This window comes from Mustela erminea, chromosome 18, assembly GCF_009829155.1.
Source record: "Mustela erminea isolate mMusErm1 chromosome 18, mMusErm1.Pri, whole genome shotgun sequence".
Classification (NCBI taxonomy): Eukaryota; Metazoa; Chordata; class Mammalia; order Carnivora; family Mustelidae; genus Mustela; species Mustela erminea.
The window spans coordinates 12,745,835-12,772,741 of NC_045631.1; the positions used below are offsets into that span (position 1 = coordinate 12,745,835).

At 59.1% G+C, this 26,907-nt stretch overlaps 1 protein-coding gene across 1 annotated transcript in view; it reads left to right on the plus strand.

Moving 5' to 3' along the window:
* The first annotated feature begins 452 nt into the window (after positions 1-452).
* RAI1 (retinoic acid induced 1) overlaps positions 453-26,907 on the plus strand; it is a 117,989-nt gene continuing 91,534 nt past the window's right edge. Inside the window, exon 1 of the mRNA XM_032321427.1 lies at positions 453-916. The gene's annotated coding sequence lies outside the window, so the exon portion shown is untranslated. The remainder of the gene's footprint in view (positions 917-26,907) is intronic.

Sequence of the window (26,907 nt, forward strand, 5' to 3'; positions counted from 1 at the left end):
GTGCCGGGAACCCAGTATGTGGAGAGATTTCTGTCCAGCCTATTAAGTTCAGAAATTGAAAAAAACGTTTCCCAATCCGAAAAGACGAGGTCACAGGGACGGCCGATAGTGGAGGGAATGCGGGAGCCTGGCCTAGCAACCAGGCCAGAGACTGGAAGCATCTGAGGGCAGGGTGCCAGTCCAAATCCTCTGCCCGAGGTTCCAGCCCCCACCCGGCCCCCAGTCCCACCGCGTCCCCTGGCCCGGGACGGGCCGTGCGAGTCTGGGAGGGCTCCACCTGGATCCCACGCAAGGTGCACTCCCCCACCCCTAGGACGCTAGGGAGGACGAGCGGGCCTGGTGGGGGGGGGGTAGGCGGGGGGAGATGTGGGGGGACGCGCAGTGGGGCGCGCGGACCACCAGGGGGTGCTGTCGGGGCGCGCACGGCCCACCTGGCGCCCGGGGCCTCGAGCGAGCGCAGCCAGGCCGCCCGGGAACTTTTTTCCTCCCGCTCTCGCTCTCCTTCTCCCCCCGCGCGTCGCCCGCCCGCCTGCCCGTTCGCTCTTCCTGTGCGGAGGGGATCGCATTTCCCCGCGGCACCCGCGGACACCAGGCAGGCCCGGCCGGGTGCGCGGCCAGGGCCCGCTCCCCGCGCCGCCGGCTCCCCGCGCCCCCGGGCGCCGCCCCCGCCGCGGCTGGGCTCGGAGAGTCGAGTCGGAGAGCGAGGCGGCTGCGAGGGCGAGAGGCAAGCGGAGCAGGCCGCCCTGCCAGCCGCCCGAGCGCCGGCGCGAGGAGGGGGCGCCGCGGCCCACCCTCCTTCCTGCCTGGCCGCTGGCCGGCCGGGCCGCCGCGCCCTGACCCCCATGGCCGCCCGGGCCTGCGGGCCGCGAAGTCGCAGCGCCAGACCCAGGGCCCCCGAGTGAGCGCGGGCGCCGAGGTGAGCACCGAGCGCTGGGGCGCGGGGGCCGCTGCCAGGGCAGGGGCGGCGCGAGGCGTCGGGATCCGAGGCAGGGTGAGGAATGGAGGCGGGCTCGGGGGCCGAGCGCGCCGCGGGCCGGGATGTGGGGGTCCGCGAGGTCACGGCTTTGTGTGGTGTGGGGGTGCGCGAGGTCACCGGATGGCCGTCTGGGGGCGGTTCGCGGCGTGGGGGCGCGAGCGGCGAGGGTCCGTGTGCCCGGGGCTGTGCGTGCGCGGTGGCCCGGAGTGCCGCCGCGCGGGGCGTGGGGACGCGGGGGGCACTCGCCTGGCGCCGGGGCGGGAGGGGAGCTTTGTGAGTGCGCCCTGGATGGGGGGCGGGGAGCCGACTTGTGCGAGGGGGACCGGGGCCTGGCGTGCGGCGCGGCGCGGGAGGCAGGGCGCCGGGGGGGGCGGTGAGGGCCGGGCGTGGGGAGACGGGGCACGCGGGGCTCCTTGCGGTGCCCCCCACGCGGGCCTCGGTGCCCGGGCCTGTGCACAGGCCCCGCGCGCGACCCGGCAGGAAGCGGCCCCGGAGGCCCGGGGAGCTCCGACGCGGCCAGGCCTCGGGCGCACGGGCCCTTCGGGGGTGACGTCACGGTCGGGGGCACCGGACACGCGAGACCCGAGTCCCCGGACCGCGGCGAGCCGGCCAGCTCCCTGGCCTCGGTGCCTGGGAGACAGGGGGCCCGGGAGGAGGGCTCGGGGACCGGGCGCCAGGCGGCGTCGCGGAGCGCGGCGGGGGCGACGGGGTGTCAGGACGCGGGGGTGACATTTGGAGGCTCGGTCGCGCCGGGGGCCTCGGAGGAGGGGCGGAGGGGAAGCGAAACATCAGCCAGGCCCGAGGCCGCTGCGGCCCCAGCTTCCTGGGACGCCCGTTTTCCCAGCCTGCCGTTGCCCTTCTTGGGGCTCTTAGTCCTCCTCAAATCCACGCCGAGGGCGGGAGTGCCGACCCGAGCCGTGCCTTCTTGGGAGCCCGCGACCGGGAGGCGGGGGGGCGGGGGGGGGGGGAGCGCTGGGATTTCGCCTCGGAGCGGACAAAACCGAGTGTAACAATGCGCTATTGGGGGGCTGGGGGAGGGGAGGCAGCGCGCCTGCATGGCGGACCCGGGCCCTGAGCTTCCCCGCTCGCAGCACTCCCTCCCGCAGCGCCTTTCCCATGCTTTCAGCAGGCTGATTCAAGGACCCACGCGGGACCCGCACGGCTCCCTCCCACCCAAAGTGACGCCCCCCCAACCCCCTCCCGCTTCATTTCTCTTCCAACGCAGCGGTGTGTGGAGGATTCAAGGGCATTACATCTGGTTGCAATCCGGTTTCAGGCCGCTGCCGGGCTGTTAAAACCTCGCGCTGACGTCAGAGCAGGGGAATTACTTCTTTTTATTTTATCTTTTTTTAGTTGTCTGCTGCCCTGGGAGGGGAGGCGGGGGTGGGTTAGACGAGCTCCGAAGTGGAGGCGCCAGCGCCGTGGGAGACCCAGGCTGGGGGCTCTGCTTCTCTTCCTCCACCCTAGGCAGACCTTGCTCTGCCTAGGTCAGGCTCACCCAGTGTGGGGGCAGCCCTCGCTGTGGACTCCGTGGAGGCCCCTCCCGACTGACCACACAGCTGTGTTTCCAGAGGCTTCCTTGGGATGTGGTTCTGGGGATCTGGAAGCTGGAAAGGAATCTTGTGCCCCCCCCCCCCGACAGCAGAAGGGGTATGTGGGACCCCAGGAGCATCCCTAGGAGCTTTGGGTGACCCACAGGAGTGAGCACAGACCTTCTGGGCTGGGAGAGGCTCCATCACAGTTCTCAAGGCAAAAAGCCTTGGAAGGAAGCCGAGGTATCAAGACGGCCCAGGCCCCAGAAGCCAACTCTAGAGTGGGCTAAATAGGACATTTTCCAAGAGTCAGGGACCCCTCTGGCTTCTTCCTAAATGGAGGAAACTCACCCACTGGGCAAAACCATCTCTCTTCCACTGGACCAAGAGTCCCTTGCAGGTGCCCTCCCCCAGCATTTTCCTTTTAGACCCCAAGTCTAGAACGGTGGCTTTCAAACTCTGCCAGAAACTTGATTCAAGGATACATTATAAAATGTATAAGAAATACATTTTAGATCACAATTCTCTTCACCACCACTATATAAAACTGAAACAAAAGTTTAGTGAAATAGCTCTTTCCTCTACTTTACGGCTGAGCGGATACTTTCTGTTCTAGCCTATTTGAATTTTTTTTTTTTTTTAATGCTGGTTGCAGCCCACTGAATTGATTTCATAATCCACTAATGGGTCATACCCAGAGTTTGAAAAAACAGTCCTACAAAATGAATCTGGCTTCTATTCATTCCACAAACATTACTTGAGGCTCTGACAAGTTCTCTCTTTTTTAATCACTCAAGTAATACTCGGATTCATTCTTATTGTGAAAAACGCAAATAACCCAGAAGTATAGAGAGTGAAAGTGTCCTCTGCACCCCTCCCACAAGTAACCCCAGTTAAGAGTTTGAATGTGTCCTCCTAGACAGTTCTGCTGTTCGCTTGCATGAATATGTATGTATCCTATATGCCGAAAGTTAGTTTTCTTTTACCCCAGATGAGAATACCTCTTGGGCTCTTTAAGTTCCTGGCTCCTTTCCATTGTCTTGGGGAGGCTGTAAGGTGAGGTGCCCCAAGGCAAGGCTCAGGGTTGACTCCTGGCTCTGCCACATACCAAATGAGTTACCTCTCTGTGTCTGCATCTGCGACTCCTGTCTGCCCAGTGGGGATGATGTGGGTACTGGCCCCAAAGGACTCTAGTGAAGGTGGAATGAGTTATTCTGTGTAAACACACAAAGCTTAGAACAGTACTTGTCCCACCAAATGCTGGTTGGCACTATCACCATTATCAGTGCTTGTTTATTTCCGCCACAGTCCGTGCATGCATTGTGTTGCTTTTACTTAATTTATTTGGGAGAGTGCGTGTAAGCAGGGGAAGGGGGAGAGAGAGAGGAAGAAATAATCTTCAGACAGATTCGCCGTGGAGCGCAGAGCCCAGTGCAGGGCTCTATCCCACAACCCTGAGATCATGACCTGAGCTGAAATCAAGAGTCGGTTGCTCAACCAACTGAGCCAGCCAGGCACCCCATCTTCTTCCTTTTAATGGCCACCTGTGGCTGTGAGGTGGATGCCCACCCCCCACTTTCAAATGTGTGGCTCCACAGGGAGGGATGGGGGGAGCAGTGGACACTGGGCAGGGTTTCTGTGGGAGAGGTACCTGGGCTCACTGACCCCAAGGGAACAGGTATTTTCCAAGGACCCACCATTTCTGACCTCCCGTGCTTGGTGCACCCGCCTCCAGGAAGGTCATAGCCCAGTGGGTGACTGAGACCCAGAAAATACCCAGGGGAACCCACATTGTTATGAGAGTCGAGCCAGGTTTCGGGGGGGCAGAAAACAGGTCCCCCTGTGAAGGGCCCACGTGTTATGGGGATGATAAGGGCCAGAGTGTAGCGCAGCGTCTTTGGGAAGACTTGTCCATGCAGAGGGAGACCATGTAGAATTCCCTTCCGAGACGGGCCCAACAGATCACTTGAGCTTCAGGATTCCATCTGGACTGAAGTTGGGAGCTTTAGGGGGGCAGGGACTTCGTGGAAGAGGGGGCTTGGAAAGCAGGTGCTTCTGCACGGGTAAGTGAGAACAACAGGCGGGATCCTGGTGGAGGGAGCACACCAGCAAGTGTTTGGAGGCTGGAACGGACGTGGCGTGTGTCCCGTGGCCAAGAGGGGAGGAGCCAGCTTGGAGAGAATGATGACGGGAGAGGGAGAGGCCGGGCTGTTGCTGGGGCCTCCCGGGGCCTCCCTGTCTCCGTCCCACCCCCTCCCAGCGTGGGCCACACTCCCAGAGTGATCTTTCTCAACCGCAGCAGATACTTCCAGGGGTCCTGCTGCCCTCTGAGTGCAGGTCTAGCCCGTGGTCCTTCCCCCGTACCGGGGTCCCTTTCTGGTGTCCTCCGCCTGCTCTGCCCCATTCAACCCCCTTCCATCCCCTCCAGCCACAGCACAGCCTTCTTCCCGGGATTCATCCTTGCCTCTGCACATGTGCCTGGGCTGCGGCTTCCACCTAGATGCCCTTCACCTTCCTCCCTGCCTCCCAAGACCAAAACAGACGCGTCCTGTCTCCTCCTCCTCTGACCTGTGAGGCGGACTGAGTCATCTCCCTTTGTCTATACCCGCAGCCTAGCGTTTATCCTGGCATTATCGGGAATTCTGTCAGTGTCTGTCCTCCCCACAGGGCTGAAGCATCCAGGCCCAAGAACACACCTCCCTCCTCTCCTGGCCCCAGTGCCAAGGGCGAGGCCTGGAACACGGGAGACACTTGGAAATGCTTCCTGGCAGGAAGGGCTAGGTGCGGTGGGCCGAGTGAGAGTCCCGGCACTGTTTCTGTGCGCCCGGAGATCCTGGGCAGGCGCCTGCTGGCGCTTTGCAGATTCTCAGGGCCCTGGTCAGAGGATTCTGTTCTGCCAGACTTCTGAGAGAAGAGTGAGGCCAGAGAGGGGCCCAGAACCCCCAGGCTGCTCCCTGAGGGGGCCCAAAGAGAAACTGGCTCGGCCTGTTTCCCCGGGGATTGAGGAGACTGTGTGAGGCAGAGCTGTGCCCTGTGCCTGGGTAGGTCACTGGGGATCCAAGACTGGAATTTGACACGGGGTGGGGGGGTGGCGGGGGACAGCGAGGGTAAGTGCCAGGGGCTGAAGGCAAAGACTGGGGCTCTGCTGGCAAAGGAGAGATTTTGTTCTGCTGGTTCTTGAACCCTAGCAAACCATGCTCCTGAGGGAGGGAGGAAACCTCCTCCAGAAGGGAGGGAGGGAAGAGGGAAAGGGAGGTGAGGCAGGAGAAGAGAAGGTGGGGGGAGAGAGAAGCGGGGAGGGAGGAGGGAAGGAGATGCTCTTATTGCTAAATAGTATGCGGAGACTCAGAAAAGGAAATACCCAGGAGTACTAGGGCTCTGACGCTGAATGTTCCTTCCTTCCCTCAGCAGACTCCCTCTCGGGTTTTTGCCCTCAGCCTCGTGCTCACCCTGTGACCCAGAGACCAGCCAGCCTGTGGTCTGACCTTCCAGGCCCTCCAAGTCCAAGGACCAGGGGGGGCAGTGGACATCCACTTTCTCTACAAAGTGATCGGCCTCAAGGGAGCAGGCATCCCGGACACCATGGAGGGCCAGGAGCGAGTCCTGGGAGGGGAAACAGAGTCAGCAGGCCAGGGAGTGGGCACTGGGGGCCACCTGTTAGGAATTGTGGGGACATCTCCCCTCCGCCCTTAGGCCTCGGTCTCAGCTGTAAATTGGGGGAGTCACCATCTTGGGGCTTAGAAAGTAAAGGACTGAGTAGAGCGAGCTGAACGAACGGGGACAGGCCCCAGGCTGGGGGGTCTTGAGGAGGCACCTGCGGACTGGAGCGGACCATGCCCCTGTTTCCTCGAGTTCCCCCTTGGAGACTGTGCACCCGGCCACACGGTGGGGGAGCAGAAGCACGGGTGGGTCGGGATTTGGGGAGAGGTTGAGTTCCTGCCGCTGCCCCAGGCTGGTCACCTCCCTCTCGTGCTGGTGGTGGGAGCGCTGGTTTCTGCAGGCGTTAAGTGTGAGGCCAGTGTCGGGCTGTTTTGGGATCTGGGAATGAGGAGTTCCGCACTTGGGGTTAGGCCAGCCTGGGCACAGTCCAGCTACAGACTGCCTTCTCTGAGGCCCCGTACCCCGACCTGTCCAGTAGGCATCGTCCGCAGCCCCTCCGGATCGCACGCAGCAGACGGGGCTCTTCCTCTTCCTGTTCCCAGACTCAGCACGTGGAAAAGATGGCAGCTTTGTGCCTCTAAACCTTCCTGGCCGGCACACGGGCCAAAACCAAGTTTCTTTTCCGGCTCCGGTTGAGGAGATGGGTTGAGTGGGTCTTTGTTACACAGTGGGGCAGGTGAGAAGGAGAGTTTCCTGGCGAGAGCTTCTGTTTCCAAAGTGGCTCTGTCCCAGTGTCGTGGGTGGGCCCCGAGAAAGCCTCCAGCAGCTGGGGACTTCGGCGGCTCTGTGCCCGGGTAACCACGCGCTCACCCGTTCGCTCACTCATTCCTGAATCACATATGGAGGCCCCGTGGCTCCCCCAGGGCGCTGGGAACACAGCCACGGCATCTCTGCTTCGGCCTCGTGGCGGAGCACGGGGATCTGGAGCTTAGCCGCCCGGGTTCAGATCCCAGCTCTGCCCCCTGCTAACCTGGACGAGGTCCTGATTTCCTTGGCTCAGTTGCCTCACCTGTAAGATGGAGAAGGTGACAGCACCTTCCTCATAGGACTGTTGGGAGAGTTCATGAGTTAATGCTCGTAAAAGACTTACAACAGCGCTGGTACATAGACGGTGCTAGAGAATGGTTCCTCCTGTTTTTGCTTCGCGCCCTGAAGAATGGCACAGAAGGGCTCTGTGCTGGCGGAAGTGTGTCCCAGCCAGGGCTTTCCTGGGAGGAATGACAAGGGAAGGGAAGGGAGTGGCGGGCAGCCTTCCCAGCCCCTTCGAGACAGGCCAACTTCTTGAATCAGCGCTTGCCACCTCCGGGCCTTGTTGGACCCTTCCCTGGTGACCCGGAGCTCTTTCTGTCAGGAGAGCTCAGCGGTGAGGCCTCACGGTAGGGAGGCCCTGCTAGAGCCTTCTTCACTGGGAAAGGCCGGCTGCAGACTAGGAAAGAGTTCAGGATCACGCAGCGTTCGCTGACCAAGGCATCCCCAGGCACCACAGGCCGCCAGACCATGTCGGGGTGTCCTCTAGCAGCTCCCTCCAGCCATCTGAGCCTCGATTTCCTCCCTGACCAAGAAACAAAAATCACAGCACCCTCTTCATAGTTTTGTTTTAAAGAGGAGTTTTAAAACAGATTTTGCCTCTAGAGCACTGAGCTGCACTTGGTAACTCGCGGAGTGGTGAATCAGTGTCCCGTTTGTAATAATAAAAAGTCTCAGAAAATGTAAATTGAAAACCACCTGACAGAATCTTCTTGGGTGGGGGGTGGGGGTGTCCACAAGCCCCGCAGGACAAAGAATTGTGACAGTGACTGGAGAGACACGGATGCCCAGAGAAGTTTAGCTGGCGTAGCAAAGTCACACAGTAATCCAGCGCCCTGGCGAAGGGGAAGCCAGAACAAGGCCTCGGTCTGGTGCTTTTGACGCTTTGAGACTTACTCGTCCAGCGATAGTTACGGGCAGTCAGCCTGATACACAGCTGAGGTCACATGGGCCTGTCTTCTGGAAGCTTCTGGTCTGATAGGGCAAATTAAATCTGTACAAGATGATGATGATAAGAGGTAAAGAGAGAAAATAAAACTCACCTGTTTTCTCTGGGGGAAGGAGGAGGGGTCCTGCATTCATTCCTTTTGGGAGGGCACTGTGCCAGGCTTTAGGGCAGTGCTACTTCATTGGGGGCGAGTCTGACCCTCCAGAGTCATGCGGGCCATGTGCAGAAACATTTTTGGTTGTCTCAACTGGGGAGGTGCTGGCCTCCAGTGCGCAGAAGCTCGGACGTGATGAACATCCTGGGGTGCACGGGATAGGCCCCACAACACATTATCTGGCCCAAGATGTCAGCGGCACCAAAGGAGGTTGACCCCCTGCCCCGGAGAGTTGGTACTGGCCAAGCAGATGCCACCCCTGTCCTTTTGAAGCTTCTACCTTGGGAGATGGGCAGCCGTTAAAGACGTGATTGCATAGATGTGGGGTTAATTGTCCTGTTGCAAGCTAAGAAGGTAAAGTGCAGAAAGGAGAGACCTTGGGGAGGGCACAGCCCAGGCAGTAGCTCAGACGCAGAAGACTATGGTGTGTGGAGGCAAGGGCAGATGCCTGGTGTGTGTCTGGCAAGACAGCAGAAAATGATCCAACTTTGGTGGCCTCCAGAGGCAGGGAGAAGATAAAGGTCCACAGGAGCCGTCATCAGCCGGGTTTCAGGGAACCATAGCTCCCAGTGCGGGACCTTGGGGGCCTGAGGGGACCTGCCCAGGCCTAGTGGGGGGCGTGGAGTGCTGTCCTTCCCTGGGGCCCCAGCCTCCACCCTTTCTCTCCTTTGCATCCCTCTGATAGGTGGGAGAGAAGCAGGAAAAGGAAAGAGAGAGAAGAGGAAGAACATATTTTCATTTCAAACACAGTAGGGGTGGGGGAGGTAGGAAGGAATCTGGTTTAGGATACCTTTGAGACAAGCACAGAAAATCCCCACCGTGGCCCGAAATAGCACTAAAAACAGACGTTTTGGCAAATCAGACTTAATTGAGTGGTTCTCTTTTCTTGAGTCCAGCAGGATATGGATGGGAGCTGGCTTTGTTCCCTTAGGGTGACATTGTCCCCTGGGGCCCTCGCCCTAGCTAATTAAGCAGAGAGGCCCTGGTCTCCTGGGCAGCACAGGAGCCTGGGGAGCTCAATCTGGAAGCCCTTGGCCTTAGCCTGAGTGTTCCGGAGGGCCAGAGATGGTGACTGGGGGGACGACCAGCAGCAGGGCCACATGGGTGAGAACAGCAGTGGGAGACGTCTGGTTCCTCTAAGAAATGGACGCCTGTCTCTCTGGCTGCTGAAAGGAATCACAGAGAAAAGCCATCCTTTAGCAAGTGCCTGCTATTTTCATGGGCATTGGGTGGTCCGTCCTCTCTAAGCCTTATCACCTGCCCTATACAGATTGTCAAGGAAGCTGAAGCCCAGAGAGGCTAAGTGACCTGTTGGACATCACACAGCAACCAAGTGGCAGTGCTGAGAGGATACGGCATCCCCTGGCTCTGCCCACTCCTTGCTCCCCTTCTCATTGTGGTCATTCATCGAGTCAACTGAGAACCACTGCTGTGAAATGATACTGCAGCCCTGGTAGGAAGTTTTTTGGGCTTAGAGTCAGGCAGACATGAGCTTGAATCCTGTCAGGGGCAGTTTGTCTCTGTGGCTTTCTCTCATGGAGCCTCCTGCAATACGTGGGCATAATCATGCCTTTATCCTGAGTTGCCGTAAGGGTTAAACTCTGCATGGAGGGGACAGGAAGGGGAAGAGGGAGGCCCAGGGAGGTTAGGACCTGCCCTGGGCCACCCAGCGTGGCAGGGTACAATAAAAGAGCCCTGGGTAGAGGGAACCGGGAGAGATTGTTAGATCTGGTGCAGTATCAGTATTGGGTTTCTTTATTTGAACGGGGAGAGAGGGCAGCCCCCACTCTGCAGGTAGAGAAGGTGGTGTGGAATGCGGGTGTTTATTTTTCTTTGCCTGTGAAAGCCCTGTTTCACCTCAGGCCAATGAAGCTTCCCAAGACACTGCGGAGGGTGCCCAAGGCTGTACACTCTGGGGTGCCCACCATGCAGAGAGGGATCTGCTCAGGTGCCTGCCCAGGGTCGGCACTGAGAGGGCACCTACCACGTAAGGTTCCCAGTGCAGCCTGTAAACCCTCATCCCAGAGCCTGGGATACCCAGGAACCCCCAGAGAGAGTGAGGGGTGGGGGAGGGCCATAAAAGCAGGGTGTCCCTCTGCCTTCTCCAATTCAGCGCTCCTGGCCCCATTCATCTCCTTATCTCCTGGCAGCCCGGGGGCTGCTGGGAAGTCAGGGGCTGCCTTCCTGATTGACGAACAAAACAAGCGTTGCTCACAAAAGGAGAGGGGAGGTTGGCTGGGCCTCTTGGGCTCCCCTCCCCCTGCCCCAGCCCCTGGCTGCAGGCATCTTTCCTGTTCCACCAGCTGACACCCTACATTCTGAGAGGCAGCCAGGGGGCTGCAAAACTGTTATGGGCCGGGCTGCCCCAGCTGGGTGTCCTGGCACTGGGGAGGTGGATTCGAGGAACGTTGGGGTAGCTATGAGACAGGGCATGCTGGAATGGCTGCCTCCTCCTTCCCTTCAGCTGGCTGGGAGGGCAGCTTGGAGAGGAAGCCAGGCCGGCAGGTAGCAGAGAAAGACATCGGATCCAGGGGGAGCAGCAGAGAAAGCAAACAAATAGGGCTTTGTGTGGCTGCAGATTGGCGTCTCAGAAGGGAAGCCAGGCCTGTGGTAGTGGGAAGGAGGAGGTACTGGGAGGCCAGGCCATTGCTCTGGGCCAGAGATAGGCGGCTGGACCAGCCCAGGCTAGGCGGCCAGGGAGCAGGGAGTGCCACTGTGTGTGGACAGGCATCCAGAGTCACAGCCTGGCTGAGTCCCAGCCCTGCCACTTCACTCCTTAACAGATCTGGGCTTGTTTGCCCACAAAACCTGGGCAGAGTCACTCTCACGCAGGACTTGGGAAGCTAAGTCATCTGTCCCGACTGGCCTGGCCCAGTCAGTGTGAGTGCCTATCCTACTCCTGTCCCCATTATTGCTGGGAGAACACAGGGTAAGGGGATCAGGGTCTCCTGAGGTAGTTGTCCCCTTAGCTGGGTCTCCAGGGAGGGCAGGGATGGCTGCTCAGAGCCATGGGCGCTCTGAGGACCTTGATGGCAGCTGTACCGAGGGGAAACAGGTTTTCGCTGTTCCGTAACAGACGCTTGGGGTGTAGGTGGGTAGAGGCTGGCATCCCAGGCCCCCAGGCCTGGGGAACGAAATGCTGCCCTGCCCGCTTCCCGAGGGTGGAGGCGCAGCAGTCTGGGGGAAGGGACAGAGCCCGGAAGACAGAGACGCTGAGGGGGCGTTTGGTGGGGGTGGCGCGGGGGGTGGGGAGTGGGGAACGGGTGTCAAATTCAGGATCCTAGCTCGGGTAGCCCCTGCTCGGTCCGCCTCTGGAGCCAGGGCGGGCCTCGGGCCTCGGGGGTAAAGGCTTAGGTAGGAGCTGTCAGGCCAGACACACTGGCAGCTCGATTATCGCCTCCGGGGCCATTTCCTCTCCTCTCCTCAACCTCGAGAGGGGGCGGCGAGAGGGCAAACGCCCGCGCTTCCTGCCCTCCCCTCCGCACCCCTCCCGCGGCGCCCACCATCTTGGCCGCGCCGGGGCCTCCTCCGCGGCGTCCGGCCTGACAAGCCCCGTCCGGCGGGCGGGCAACGCCGGGAGGGGTCGGGAGCCTCTCGGCTCTGAGGCCGCGCGGGGGGGCGGGGCGGGGCGGGGCGGCCGGCTCCCGTCGCCATGGCAGCGCCCCGTCCCGGCGTGCTCCGCGGGGCCGCTGGGCGGGGCTGGCGTGGCCCCGCCCCCTCGCCGAGTCGGTGTCTTTCCGGGAACCCAGAGCTGTGGGCAGTGACTTCCAATCGAGCTTAACTCTGCGACTGGATCCTGTGCGACTTAACTTCTGGACGGGCTCTGTGAGCAAGCCCCGCAACCCCACATCAGGGGCAGCAGGAAGCGCCTCCTGGGGCCCAGGCTCCTGGAGAGGCTGCGGCCCCTACTCCCTAAGCAGGGAAGTCGCTGAAAGTAGGGCCTGGCCTCCAGGCCACGCTGTCCCGGCGCAGCATGCTCGGGCCCTCCAACTCTGTCCCATGGGCCAGCCGGGCCTACCTCCCCACTAAGGGCAAGAAAGAGGAGGGGCGAGGAAGGCACCCCTGACACACACCACGTCGTCCAAGCCTGGACGCTGCCACCCAGACGGCCTCCCTCCAGCCCAGGAGCACGGGCCTCCCCTAGTTGGCAGCCATTGGGGCTGTCTGGCCAGGAGACACATTCCTCCCTCCCGAGCCTGGGCACCCCGCCTGCCCTGGGGGCAGCCCCTTCCGGAGCTTTGCTGCCAACCCAGCCGTTCCTCCACTCCTCCTTCGTTCTAGTGCCTTAAGTCCCCGACCTGGTCACTCCAGGGCCGCCTTCTGACCCCCAGTCTTTTCAGAGGCACCGACTCCTCAGATCCTCTGTCCCCCAGCCCCACACACATACACCTGGATTGGGCAGGAAGCAAAATTGAATGCCAGCCTTTAGGTCTTGGAAGAGAGGCTGTGTGCCTGTTGAGCAACTGCCCCTTGGCCTTTCTCAAGCCTCACGCGATGCACACTCGAATGGAGATAGTGAGGAGGGGCTTTCAGATGCAGCAGGAGGCACTCAGGCTTGATATCAGAGAACTTCCCCGACCTAAGCATTTTGTTTTTAATGAAATTATCATGTTACTATGTTGAATTTAGAAAGATCTAAATATACAGTTAAATAAGTAAAAAGCCCGTGTTTCCATCTCTACCCCTACATAACCACTGTCAACATACTTTTTTTCTAGACAGATGATAAAGAATTTATGATAAGAAAATGTAAAATATGGGACCATTCTATGTATTTGGTTTTGTAAGGCACTTGGTGGGGTTTTTTTCTCACTATAAAAGGAGGACAGGCTTATTATAGACTTTTGGAAAATATGACAAGTTAAAAGGAAAACAATTCACCCATACTCCCAGTCTCCAAAGGCAGCCACATCTGACTTCGCCCCCTGTTCACGGGTTTTTTGTTGTTGTTGTTTAAGCATGCCATCATTCCTCCTGTGTGTACCATTTGATATCCTGCTTTTCCCACTTAATGTTGTGTAACACTCTCCTTTCTCCCCGCATCTGTGGGAGTCTTGAGAGAACCGGAACCACATTCTTGTGAGATATTCAGAAAACAGCCGGACTGGATGATCCCTTCCTGACTTTGTTCAGCCTCTCTCCACGGGCAGACAGACCCTCAGAGAAGCCCTTCGTCATTGCCACTTACCTCTGATAAAAGCAGCGGGAGCCAGGGGGGTCCTGCTAGCTGGGGGCAGAGGAGGCCACCTAGCCTGCTCAGGGACACTGAAGACTCCTGCCCCCCGCTGAGATGCAGGTCCCAGCAGCAAGGGGCTTTAATTGGCCCCAGCTGCCTGAGGCTGCAGTGAGGGCTCCGACCTCAGCCTCATTCCAGCCTCCTTTTCCTGAGCTGTGCTCAGACCCAAAGACTCTTTGTTGGTCCTGGGATGCACTTTCTGTTGCCTCCGTCTGTCCTAGGAGCCATTTTTGCTGCCCTAGGCTCCTCCACCTCCTCCTCGGGGCATGCAGGGCTGGCATCAGGCACAACCTCCCTAGGTCCAGCTGCCCCTCAGGCCCAGCTGCAAGCTGTCCTTGCCCTACTCACCCCCGCTGCCTGGCCTCCTCTTCTTCCCCATTCCCTAACAGTTCAGTTTTAACACTTCCAAGTCCTGTGTGAAACAGGCCTTGGAAAATCACAGTTGCCAGGGATGGATTGGCATTTAAAAGGCATCCAAGGCTTGGGGGAAAAAAGCTGAAAAGACAAGAGAATGCAGGGCCCTGTCTCCGAGCAGCAGCTGGATTTAGTGGATGGAAAATCACAGAATGCCCCTTTCCCTGGGAATAACACCCCTGGCAGAAGGGCAGCGGGTGGGGCACCAGACACCATGCCCCAGTGGCCGCCACCTGCCACCACCACGTGCTCTCCGAAATGAAAAGATGTGGGAGGGCTATTGTGAGCCTCCAGCCAATGGCCCTGTAAATTATATTCTCTTAACAGGTTTATTCATTTATAAAATATTTAAGACCCGTCTCGCTTTACCTGCAGCAAGGAGGCAGCCAGGTTGGGGCCGAGATTGATGCTCCGAACATGATTTATTTATCTGGATTTTCTCTTCTGGGCTGGGCGCCGCCTACTGTATGGAATTTAACCAAGTGGCGAGATGGGTGTGTATCTGTGTGTTCGTGGGCTTGGGGGCTTGTGTGGGCAGCATGTGGCTGTGTCCATTGACTGGTGCGGGGGTGGGGGAGGTTTCTGTACATGGAGGGGGTTGTGGTTCTTCTGTGGCTGGTACATCCAGGCACGTGTGTGAGTCTGTCTGTACTGGACTGCTGAGTATGTGCCTGCATGTGTGCGATTCGTGCATATGGGTGGGGGGGTGTCTGTGTTTGTGACTGGGACCGATGTGTGGTTGTGTGTATGTATGTGTGTGTGTGTCTGGGCTGGAGAAATGAGCTGAGGGGGTTGGTCTGTCCTAGCATGTCTTGGGTACTCAGGTACACTGGTTCAACGGGGGAGGGGGGCCATGCTCCTTTGTGTGTGTGTGTGGTTTGTATGTCTGCATTTGTGGGCAGGGGACCTGTGTATGTGGCTGAGTGTTTGTCTTCTTGTTAATGCATTTATCCTGTGGTGTGAGGCCTGTTCCTGTGTGCATGTGGAGTGTGGTGTAGGACTTTTCCCACCTGCTTTTTATCAATGGTAGAGGCCGTCGGGGTCACTGACCAGGTTGCTGGGCGGAACTCTGTGCCCCGGGGAGATCTGAGTTCGGTGACCCCGGTGGGTAGCTGTGCCTCAGGCCCCAGGAAGGACTGGCTTTGGGGGCTGAGGGGACACTGATAATCCCTGACCCTCTTCCAGCAGAACTGGGCCTTCCTGGAGCTCAGAAGTCAGAGGAAACTGTGGTCAGGGTCACTGAGGTCCAGAGGCCACACAGCCTGTCAGTGGCCAAGCCAGGGCCTTCATGCAGAGCCCAGCACCCGCTCTAGTCCTCTGCTCTGGAGCAGCACCTCTCTGGGCCTCAGTTTCCTCTTCTGTTACACGGGAGTAGGTTCTTGGGTCCCTGTGTCCCTCTCACACAGAGCATCGGGGCTGTAATGGCCCAGGCAGAGGGAGCAGGGGCTTGTCAAGGATCAGTGAGTCTAGTCCAGCCAAGAGGCTGGGAGCAAGAACAGCAAGGAGTGACTGGGAGATCTCTGCTCTGGGCGCTGAGATCCAACCTGAGTCTCAGGGGGCTATTCTGTACTTGGACCATTGTCTCTGTCCCTTCGCCAGCCACAGCCCCTGGCCCAGATGGGGCCCAGAGGCCCAGGAAGTGGCAGGCATTTGGTTTTCCTCAGCCTTGTGACAGCCCTCAGCGGCCCCCCAACACACACACCCTTAGCAGCTAATGCGTCTGTCACTACTTTCCTAATGAGGCAGCTGAGGGCCCCCTGGGGCAGATACCTTTGCAGGCCAGCCTGGCAGCTGAGGGGGTGGGCTGGCCTCAGGGTCAGGTTGGGAAGAGGAGGGCTGAGCCCCTCTCCTGCCTGTGGAGGCACGGAGGTCTGTCCAGATCCGCGAGCCAGCCATGAGGCGAAGTGTGTATGTGTGTGGATGGAGGGGTATCTGAGGGCTGGGGAGGCAAGAAAGCCCCCACCCCGGAATGCATTTTTCTTAGGCATTGTGACTACTTGTATTAATAATACTTGATCTGACAGACAGATATGTTTTCAAGCCTCCTGCGGTCCAGGACTGAAATCAGCCCTGATCTGGGTGTTTGTCATCCCTGCCCTGGGAAACGGGTGGCCAAGGGGGAAAAGACAGCAACCGAATAATCAAATTATTGGTGTCATTATACATTCGTGTATGGGAATGCACATTTATCACAAGCCAAGACCGAGGCTTGAAGAGTACATTGCAAAAGCTACTCGTGGAGAGAGGAGTCCTGTGTCTCGGCTACAGACTGTCCAGGACACGTGATAAAGGCACATCTAGGACTGAATGAGTCGGGAGAGTTTTGCTGTGTGGCCCCAGGGAACGGCCTTCCTTCTCTGAGCTCCACAGGGGCTAGAAGTTTCCTTCTAGCTCCATCATCTCTGAGTGGAACTCGGGCAGCCTGTGTCTCCTCTTGCTGTGCTCTTTGCCTGCCCCACCAGGGCCCTCAAGACATCTTTCGGGAACAACCTTGACTTTGGAACGCCGGAGGCACTGCCCCAGGGGACGCCGGGAGCCACAGCGCAGCAAGGCTGCCTCAGGCCCCACCTGCCATTTCGTCTTAGCCCTTTTGCTCTCATAGAGCCACCTCCGGGCCCAAAGGAAGCCTGGAAGAGATGAAAACTGAGTCAGTCCCTGGTTTCCCGCCACATTGTGGAGAGAGGCACATACCCACGTGTTCACTTGTTCCTTTGCTTAGCGATAGCGTTTCCTGAACTTCTATGAACTGAATTGCCAGGTGTTAGACCAAAGGGGCAAACTGATTGTCCTCCCGCCAATCTGGCCCAGACCCATTTTGAAGGCCCACCCAGTGTTTGGGGGTTAGTTGCCAGTGAGTAATCCTTGGGCGGGCTTACCCCCAGTTTCTAGTTCACCAGTCCTCTGGACTATTACAACCTGCTTCCCCCAAGGCCATGACTATGGCGTGACCCCCTGTTGGGGTGGGATGACACAGCCTCCACCTAGCCACAGCCCCCACCCCTCCCTGTCTGTGTTACTGCAGTAGTGTGGTTTCCTGGTTATGGGCCCAGCCTCGGGAGCCAGACTGCCTGGGTTCAAATCCGCCCATTGGCTTTTTACCAGCTGGGACACTTGAGGTCAATTCAGGTTCCTCTCCAAGCCTCCATTCCCTCGTCTGTAAAATGCGGGTCACAATTACAAGTACCCAGTAGCTCCTGGGGTTGCTTGGTGGAGGGGGCGAGTGGGATCAAGTGAGAGAATTTCTGATAAGTGCGTAGAAACAGGAATTAAGTGCTGACTGCTGTTACTGTTAATAAAGGAACAACTTGTGAGGCTGAGACTTGGGTTCTAGCTCCCGGGTGGGACCCCCTGTGTGAGACCCGTGGCACCTCCAGGCCTCAGTTTACCCATTGGTGTCTTTGGGAAGGAGACCCCTACCCTCGCTGGTGAGTCTCTCCCTGGCCCTCCAAAGTCCTACTGTTGGGATGGGGCTGGTTCAGGGGTCAGGCCTCCAATCCCCTTCCCTGGCGGGGCGCCCTGTGGCCGGGCTTCGGGCTCCAGCAGCCGCACCCTGCCGCCCCTCCGGCGCTCGCCGGCTGCCCCTGCGGGGTTGCCGCCATCAAAGCGTCTTCTCGTTCTTATGCTAATGAGCTACATTAATGCTTAATGGCCGCGAACGCGCGGGTTTAATTGCACCTGCCCGGGCCAGAGGCGCGGCCGGCCGCGGAAGCAGCTGCGCGCCCGCCCGGACGGCCTTAATTACCTGGAAAACGGCGCCGGGCGGGGAGGGGACCGAGGGAGGGAGCGCCGGGGGCCTCGGCGGGCGCGGCCCGGCCCCGCTCATCCCGCTCATCCTCGGAGCGCGGCGCGGGGTGGGGAGAGGCTGGCGTGGCAGGTTCATTTAATTAATTTATCGCCCTGCCTCGGCGGAGACCTGCTCCGCCAGCGGCCTCGGCGCTCCCCCCGAACCCGGGCCCCGCGCCTTGGGCCATCTTTGGCTTGGCATTCGAGGCCCTTGGGGACGGCCCCTGCCCCCTGACCGGGCCGGTGCTACCTGCTCTGCTCCAGCAATAATGGTGGTCACTCAGTGTGTGCCAGGTCCCCTGGAGGGCCATCAGGGTGACCTCTCAGAGCACCCCCTCCATGCCTTTCTCTGCCTCACCTCCCTTGCCTTTTGGAAGCTGTTCCCTCTGCCTGGAACAAAGACCCTTCTCCTACCTCTCCCACCCGCCCTGAAATCCATCCCTGTCCCCTCCAACAAGGCAGCTTCTGTCCTTCTGCTCCCTCTGTTGGGGGAAGGCGCTGCCAGAGATGTGGAGTTACCTGGTGTGTCCTGCTCCCCTAGATGGACAGTTCCTTGAGGTCAGTCTGGTCTGATTAGCCGTGCATGCCAGGGGATGGCATGGGCTGTGGGCTGCAGTGCTGCCCTGAGCCCACTGGCTGGACTGGGGGCCCTGGGTGCTGTAGGGAATGTCAGGAAGGTCAGGACACCTTGAGACTTAAGGCGTTCTCTGTGGGACCTGCCTTTGCATCCCTTCACCCCACCAGGTGAGCCACTGGGAGGGGCGTGCAGCTAGGCGCCTGTACCCGCTTGTCTCTCCCCCAGTCCTCCCCTCTCTCCCTCTCAACTCTCTGCAGAGGGAAGGAGAAAGGGGAGAGGGAGCAGGTGTGCTGGACATGTGGCTTCTCCGAGATGGCCCCCTTCTCCACTGTCCCTTGTGCACCAGCCCCTCCTTTCTGCTGCCCGCCCCCCAGTTTCTCTTCCCCTCTGGTCTGCACCAACAGCATTTCCCAAGTGGGCTCCACTGTCCTCCCTTTGTGCCATCTCAGAGACAGAATTCGAGAGCCTAAAATGATGTCCATCAGGAAGCCACGGATCCCTGCCCTGCCCTGTGTCAGCCAGTGTTGGGGTGCAGAGGGGAGTCAGATCAGGTTTCCACCCTCCAAGGACTCCTGTCTGGGCGAGATGGCCTGAGAACGGAATTCTTGTGCTCTAATGTAAAAACGATCATTTTGTAGGAAGCAGAGAAGGGTCTTTGAGCCCAGACTGAGAAGGTCTGGAGAGGCTTCTGAGCTCAACCTGGAAGGAGGAGGAGCTGACGAGAGGGGCTGTGGGAAGGGTTTTCTAGGTGGGGAGAACATTGGGACCAAAGGCCTGGGGCAGAACGTTAACTCATATTGGGGGTGGGAGGAGTAAGGGACAACCCCAAAGAACTTGAGCTTATTAGAGGGCGGGGAGGTGGGCAGAGGTCCCTCTGCTGGCCAGAAACCTTCAGTGGCTCCCGGCGGCTGAGACACCAGCTTCACTCCCTCTGATGGCGAGCTCGAACTACCCACCCCCACTCCAGGCACGGCTTAGCCTCAGTCTGTTCCCCACTCCACCTAGGGTGTTTGTTGTGGACCTACTGTGTGCATGCAGTGTGTGTGTGATGTGTGGCAATGACCTTATGTGAGCTCGATGGCAGTGGGGCCTGCTGGTTGGGCCTCTTCTGGTTTGCTGGGGTCCCAGCATGCCTGGCCTTCAGCCAGAATCTGGCATGCTCCATCCCCATCCCCAGATGTCCTTGCAGACAAGATGGAGGTGAATGGGCAGGCTGCCAGGGGCGTCAGGTGGCATCCTAGCCGGGTGGACAGTCCTCTCTGATTAATGAGGTGGTGGAAGCCTGGAGGGAGGTCTGCACTGGCATGCCGCGGGACTCTGCCCTTGCCCGGTCAAGGCAAGGAATGGGGCTTACAAGGGTTGTGCTCCTACTGAGTGCCAGGCTCTGTGCAAAGGTCTTGGTACTCAGTAACTCTTCTCACCCGTGAGGTAGCTTCTGTGTTACTCTTTCATTCTGCAGATAGATACACTGAGGTTAGTGTGTCCAAAGTCTCTGGGCTGGGAGGTGGCAGGGCTGGGCCTCAGACTGGCGCTGTGCAATTTCAAAACCTGGGTTAGTAGCACTGGGCTATGGGGCATCATGAATGCATAGGTTTCCACTATGCTCTGGGCTCACAGGGAGGTGGGGCTGTGCCCTTTAGACCCTGCCTCTCTAGTGGTGGTTGGCAATGCTCTCCTCGGGGTAGGTGCTGGGTAAATGCTTCTGGACTAGATGACTGGGACTGTGAACTATACACAGGATTCATAGGCAGGGGGAAGACTCCAGGAGCTGGGGACAGGGGCGAAGGGGTCAGGAGACTTGGAGACTCCAGGCTTCGTCGAAGAGAGAGGGCTCAGAGGAGGCTGGGAAGGCCCTGACTTCCCGTCCACATGAGGAGGATGGGCTGCCCTTGAAGTCTGGCTGCTAGGGCCCGCCACCCTGTGAGTCACTGACACTCCTTGGGAATGGATGTGAAGCAGGGTTTGGGTGCAGGGTGGGGGCTCCTTCTGACCAAACTGCTCAGCATCAAATCTTTGGGAGGAGGGACGGACTATGTGAGGGCAGTGCCTTCTTGGGGCAGCCAGAGCAAGAGTCATTAGCCATAACCTTTCTGGTATGGGTGCTCTGCTGTAGCTCAGGAAGGGTTAATCATGGTCTGGGGCTCAGGTTAGGGATGGGAAGGGAGGAACTTGGTGGGCAAAAAAATACCATTTACAATCAGAAGAGCCACGGTGTTCACTGGGCAGCTACTAGGTGTCAGGTGCAGGCTATGGATTCTGCTATATTGATCACAACCCATTTCACAGATGACAATACCAAGGCTCAGAAGTTAAGATCACAGAGTAGAGCTGTGATCTGATTCCAGGTAGGTCCGTTTTCACACTTCACTGATTCCTTATTTTTTGCTCCGTGACCTTGTCCACAGACCCCCAAGGGGCTTCAGAGACCCAAGACCTTGTTTTCAGAAATCCTAGGTGTAGAGACCTACCTCTTTCCATCCCTCTTTGGTCTCCCTTCTGGGGACTGACCCTTCTAGCAGGAAGCAGCCAGTGCTGACTGGCCACTCAGCCCAGCTCCTCAAGGGGGCAGCCCCAGTGGTCAGGGCCACAGGCTTGCCGTGTGGAAGTCTGGATGGAACTGGGCCTTTCCTCAGTGGACCTGCCTGCCAGGAAAGAAGAGGGCACATGACCACCCTCACTCCTGAGGGGCCGCGTCTGAGACTGAGGGTGCCCCAGGGCCCCCAGTGCTGTCGAGACACTTGGGGACACTCCGAGCATGGTGGACAGAGACCTGTGATCTCGTCTCAGCCCTGCACAGCCCAACAGTGTGAACTTGGTTCAGTCGCTGCTCCCTCTGAGCCTTTTTCTCTCTCAGTAAAATTTGGGACTGGCCTCGTTACCCCCGGGAGTTCTCACACTGGAGAAGTCTGGGAATGGGATATGGCAGGGTGAGGAGGCTCTTTCCTGTAGGGATGGTCACTATGGCCCTCTGCACGGGGGACCTCTGGTCTGAGGGCCATCCTTGAGCCCCAGCCAGCCTCAGTGGAAGGAAGAGCCCGAGCTGGGCTGCGGGGTGCATGAGGGCCCAGAATCACAGGCGTGAGTCCTGATCTCCCCGTCACCGCCCCTTCCAAGCCATGTGACCTTGGTGAGTCGCTCCATAGTCTGGACTCAGTTGTCTCATCTGGGAAATGGGGATATTCCTGGTAGTGGCCTCAGAACTCAGGATGATTCCCCGAGGGTTCAGTGAAACTCCACTTCAGGTCCTAAGCCCAGCGTCCGGGACACAGGAACTGCTTGATAAGTGGCCTCCACTGTTCACAGTGCCATCGGTCTTTCTGAAGGTGTCATTAGAGCTGTTGGCCAGAACTTCCAGTTCCTCATCTTCCCAAGCCTGTGGTAGGGATTTAACTTCTGGGATGCCTTGCAGTGGGGTCGGGTCTCAGGACAAGGTCTGGTTGGTGACCTGCACAGCCCTCAGGCTGAGCACTTCACCACTGAGGGAGACGTGCCAGAACGTTCTCTCCCTCTGACAGCCCAAAGTGGTGACCTCTTAGTGAGCAGGAACCTCCCGTGGTGTGAACAAGAAAAAATACACTTCTTGAGATGTGGGGGTTTTGTCGTAGCAAGGTAGCCTAGCCGAGGCTGGCTGACTGCAGTGATGACAGACGTCATCATTATCACTCACGCACGATCCCCACACACCAGGGGTCCACATCAGAGAACCAGGGGATGTGCAGGAGGCCAGACAAAAAGCAGAACTGTATTGCTGACCTGTTTCTAGACTCGTTCCACTCGGACTCTCACTTCGTTCATTCACATGCTTGCTAATTTGTTTACCTCCTCCATTCGTTCGGTGAAGCTCTCTTGAGCACCTGTTTCTTCAGGGGAGCTTGGGGTTGGTTCTACAGGACCACGGCACACAGCCCAGAGGGGACCCGGTGGGCATCAGATCTGCAGAGTCAGGCAGAGGGAAGGACCGGCATTCCGGGCAGTGGGTCCCACTTGAGTGAAGGCTGAGGGGGTGGCAGTGGGGTCTGGCCAGGCTGGAGGGAGACTTTGGCCTCGAACTTTGGGCTGAAGGATGAGGACCGGGGATCTGAAAAGGAAGCACAGGGCCAGGGAGAGCCCAGGGCTGGTGGCCAGCAGTTGTGGGCAAGCCCCTGCAGCCTGGGGGAGCCGCGGCGGGCTGGCTGGGGCACCCTGCACAGCGACACAGCAGGTTTGGGAAGATCACCAAGGATCCAGTACCCTAGCAACTTCCAGAGGAGCTTGCCCAGGAAATGGGTTGGTTAGTGGACCAAACACTGGAGAAAATGAGAGCCACCCCCTTGTCAAGAGTGAACCATTGATTTGGGGGCGAGGCCTGAGCTGCAGGCCGATGGTGCCAGTTTCCTCTGCACCCTCTGGAGAAAAAAAGAATTGAAACTCCCACAGGGGGAAGGTTTATAAAGATTTCAGCCCTCAAATGGAGGCTTTTCTCTCTTGAATAACACGGTGTGCTGTCCCTTCCACACAGTTACTGATCCCCTACTATGTGTCTGGGACTTTTCTAAGTGCACAGCAGTGAACAAAGCAGAAATCCCTGTTGCAGCAAACTTCTTTCCTGTTGGGGGACAGTACCATGGAGTGTGCTAGAAGGCGATACACGCAAGGAGGAAAATACAGAGCTGAGAAGAGGTTTGGGAAGTGGAAGATGTTTGCAGTTTTAAAATCGGGAATCGGGAAAGGCCTCGCGACCAGGCGCTGTGTGAGGGAGGCAAGTGAGCCTGGTGGATGTCTGGGGGAAGGGCACTGCAGGCAGAGGGAATGGCTGTGCAAAAGGCCTGAGGCAGGAACGTGCTTCACGTGTTGCACAAACGGCTAAGGGCCCCGTGTGACTGCAGTGGTGGGAAGGGAGGGGACCCGGGAGTGATCTGCAGCCGGGGACGTCAGCTTTCATTCTGACTGACATGGGGGCTACTAGAGGTGCCAGCAGAGTCCTGAGCAGATTCAGGAGCTCCCAGGCTCCCTGGACCCTCGAGAGGCCCAGACAGAGAGTATGGAGAGCAGAAGGAGGTACCTGGATCCATCAGGCCCCGAAGTCTGGCACAGGCCTCAGAGGCCACAAGCTTGTGGGCTCCGCTGACCCCCCACTCCCTCCCAGCCTCTCAGGTGTCACCCCTGCCATCCTTGTCCCTGGCCTCACACCCTGCTGGCTCCCTCTGCCCCCCACCTGCTTCCCTGTAATGACTCCTCAGCCCCTGGGTCTCTCTGGGTCCTCTCCAGGTGTAAATTGACCTGGAGGTGGCAGCAGGGGGGGTGGAGGGGAGGAGGGCAGCCCCCCCCACCACCAGGAGGAGACCCCTTCACGAACTCCAAGAAGCTCGTTGCTTAGCAAGCCCCTTGTTTTCTCCAGGACACAGGGCTCATCAGCCCAGAGTAAATGAGCGAGGAACTGTCTCTGGTGGCTTCCCCTCTGGGCTGTTCTTGTGGGTGAGGCCAGGGGACCGCATGGAAAGGCTCCCCCATGAAATCGTGAAATCCCCCCAGGTGGGATCTGGAGTCGGTGGTTGAGTGGGTCACTGTCTCCCGCACCCCCTCGCATGCCTCCTGTGCTGTCCCCGGGCAGCTCATCACTTGTCATTTGGGACTGGGACACTCCCTGTCCTCAAGGGCCGATCCCTCAGCGGTGGCCATCCCTTACCCGTACTCCCCTTCTGACAACCGAAGGATTCCGTACATGGCCAGGGCACAGAGCAGAGGCCCCGAGCCTAAGAACCAGGTCCCCGTCCTGGGCCAGGCGCCAGTGAACCAGAGCCCACCTCAGGGTGCAAATCTTTACCCCCAGGAACACACCCAGAGCTGTCCAGCTTTACAACTGCCAGGTGGAGCCCTGCGCTGGGGGCCCCTGCTGCCCTCACTCCAGGCACAAAGGAAGTGCTTTGTCCTCCTCCGCAGACCTTTCCTACCCTTGGGTGCGCTGGCCTGCGTCACCCCCACTCTACAAGGGGGAAGACCGAGTCCCGGTGAGCAGAAGGGACTTAGGGCAAGTCCCCTCAGTGCATGAGAGGAGCCCACGGCCTGGGCTTCCCACGTGCTGTCGCAGCACCCCAGGGACCATTGCCCTAATAAGAGTGACCGCTTTTGGAGAGTCTGAAGTGTGTCAGCCCCTTGCTGTGCCCTGTCAGGAAGAAAGGGTCCATGTTCCGTGGAGGGGGAGCTGAGGCTGAGTTAGCGGCTCAGGCTGCTGAAAGGTGGAGCTGGGAGCCAGCTGGGGCTCTCTGAGCTCCCCGCAGTGAGGTCTGCCATGTCCCGTGCGTGGGTCCTGTGTGACCATCCGGGGCAGTCTCCCACACACCCCCTTTCCTGCCCCCAGGCACCCATAGGCCCCACCTCCCCTCTCATCACAGCAGACCCTTCCAGGCCCCTGGCCTCACACTGGCCCCCATCTCCCTCCTGGGTAGCCTCCAGGCCTGCTGGGCTTAAGTCAAGGTGAAACCCCTGCCCGGGCTCTCTGAACCCCAATACCAGGTCCCAGGTGAGGTGTGTTGGGGCACTGGTCTGGACACTGACCTGGAGCTTTGCTTGGAACCCTCTGGGGCCCCCAGATAAGAGCCCTGTGCCGGGGGCGGGGTGGGGGGGCGGAGGTGTGTGCAAAGCTCCTGGGGCTCTGGAAGCCTGCTTTTACTTGTGGAGCCAGAGGGAGGGAACACACTAAGGGGGCAGCTCCGCCCCTGCAGAGGCAGAGCTGGGGACTGGCTGGGGCAGTTCCAGGATCTGGTATTTCAGGCGGAGATCCTCTCACGCACACGCTCATCCCTCGACGCCAGCCCACTGGGGCACTGCTGATACACACCCACACAGCCCCGTCACTTGGGGTCGCATCCGTGGACGCTCACACCCTCCAAAACCTGTCACACACGCACAGACACATTTTCCATCGCCAGCCGGCCCTCAGCCGTGACCACTCCCAGAGCTCGCTTGGAGAATCTGAGGCCACACCAGCACACGCAGACACACATATACGGGGCACACGGACCAGTGCACACAGCCCCCCGGCAGAGTTCATGGCTGCCGGGAGAGTGACTGAGAATCCGGATTTTCACCAACAAGCCGAGCCCAGAGGACGCTTTAGCCCCAAGACAGAGCATTCCAGGGAGACCCGTTGCACCCCCCGATCCTTCCCTTGCGTGCCATGCGTGGAGACACGTCCTGGCACACGGATGTTTGCCCATAGTCTTTACTGATTTGGACCAGCAGGTCCCAGCACCTGAGCCTTGTAGCCACAGACGCCTGTCGTACCTACCCCTTCCCCATGTACACAAACACACACACGCCCATGCCTACGCGTGTGCGCACATGCACACACACACACACACACACACACACACACACACACACGGGCCTACAGCCACAGCCATTTCACTGCTGGTGTGGGGATTTTTCCTCCTTTTTTCACCAGAGTCTCATCCCCCATTCCCAGAGCTGGGGTCCGCCCCTAGAGACATTCCTGCAGGCCTGGCCCCTGGCTCTGTGACTCAGAGACACCCAGTGCCCCCCTCCCCCACTCCCCAGGGAAATGCCTGCACAATGAGGCCTCAGTGCAGGAGATTGGGACTTCCGGTACCAGTAGGAGCACTCCCCCCGCCCCCTAGCTTTGGGGCTGGAGGCTGGCCTGGGCCCCATGATTGGTTGGTACAGGCTGCTGGACCCATGCTGAGGCCCCTGGTCCAGCTGCACCTGTCAGGTGGGTCCCCTAGCCCCTGGGCCTACCAGGGACTTGCCCTCTCCTCATTTCAGAAGTGGGGAAACTGAGACAAGGCAGTGGGCACAGGCTGCTTTGAGGACATCCATGGCATACCGTCCCATGCGACACCTTGAGACCATCTGCCTTGGAAGCCTATGCACCCTGTAGGTGGGGACTTCCAGGATCATCATCTCCAGAGGCCCAGAGAGGGCAGGGTCTTCCCCAAGGTCACACAGCAAGTCCGTGGTACAAGCTGACCAGACTCTTATTCCAGAGCTCTCCTGGGACCAGGGACTGGGACACAAGCCTGCCTGGGAGGGCCATGGAGGGGGAGCAGGCAGGAGCGAGGAGGCGGGGCTGGGTTTGCATCCAGCCTCTCCTCTCCCCCTCCCCTGCTCCCTCCTTTCCTTTGCACGCAGGGGTTTGTTTGGAGAATGACTCACAGGAATGCAGCAAAATCCTGATGGATGGGAAGGCAGGGCTGCAGTACCCTGAAACCTCCCCAGGGTGGGGAGACAGGCCTGAAGCATGTGGCCAGAGGGGCTGGTGATCGCGGGAGCCCTGCATGCAGGTGGGGAGACTGAGGCCATAGGAAAACACCGGAGCCTGCCTGCTGCGGAGCCCTCCCTCATCAGCACGAACAGGCACGTGTGCACACGCACGCACACACGCACAGTTGCAGCAACACACCCAGGCTCCAGTCGTGCCACCCTCTCCCCAGACCAGCCTCCCCACTGCAGGCCTTCCCCAGGTTTTCTGTCTTTGGAGAGCGTGCCCCAAACTGGACCCTCTGGGTGTTATCCCTTAATTCCTCCAGCCCAGAGGGGTGGGCTCCAGTCATCTAGTCCTTTAGCAGAGCTTCCTGAGGGCTGACTGTGCGCTGGGTACTGCC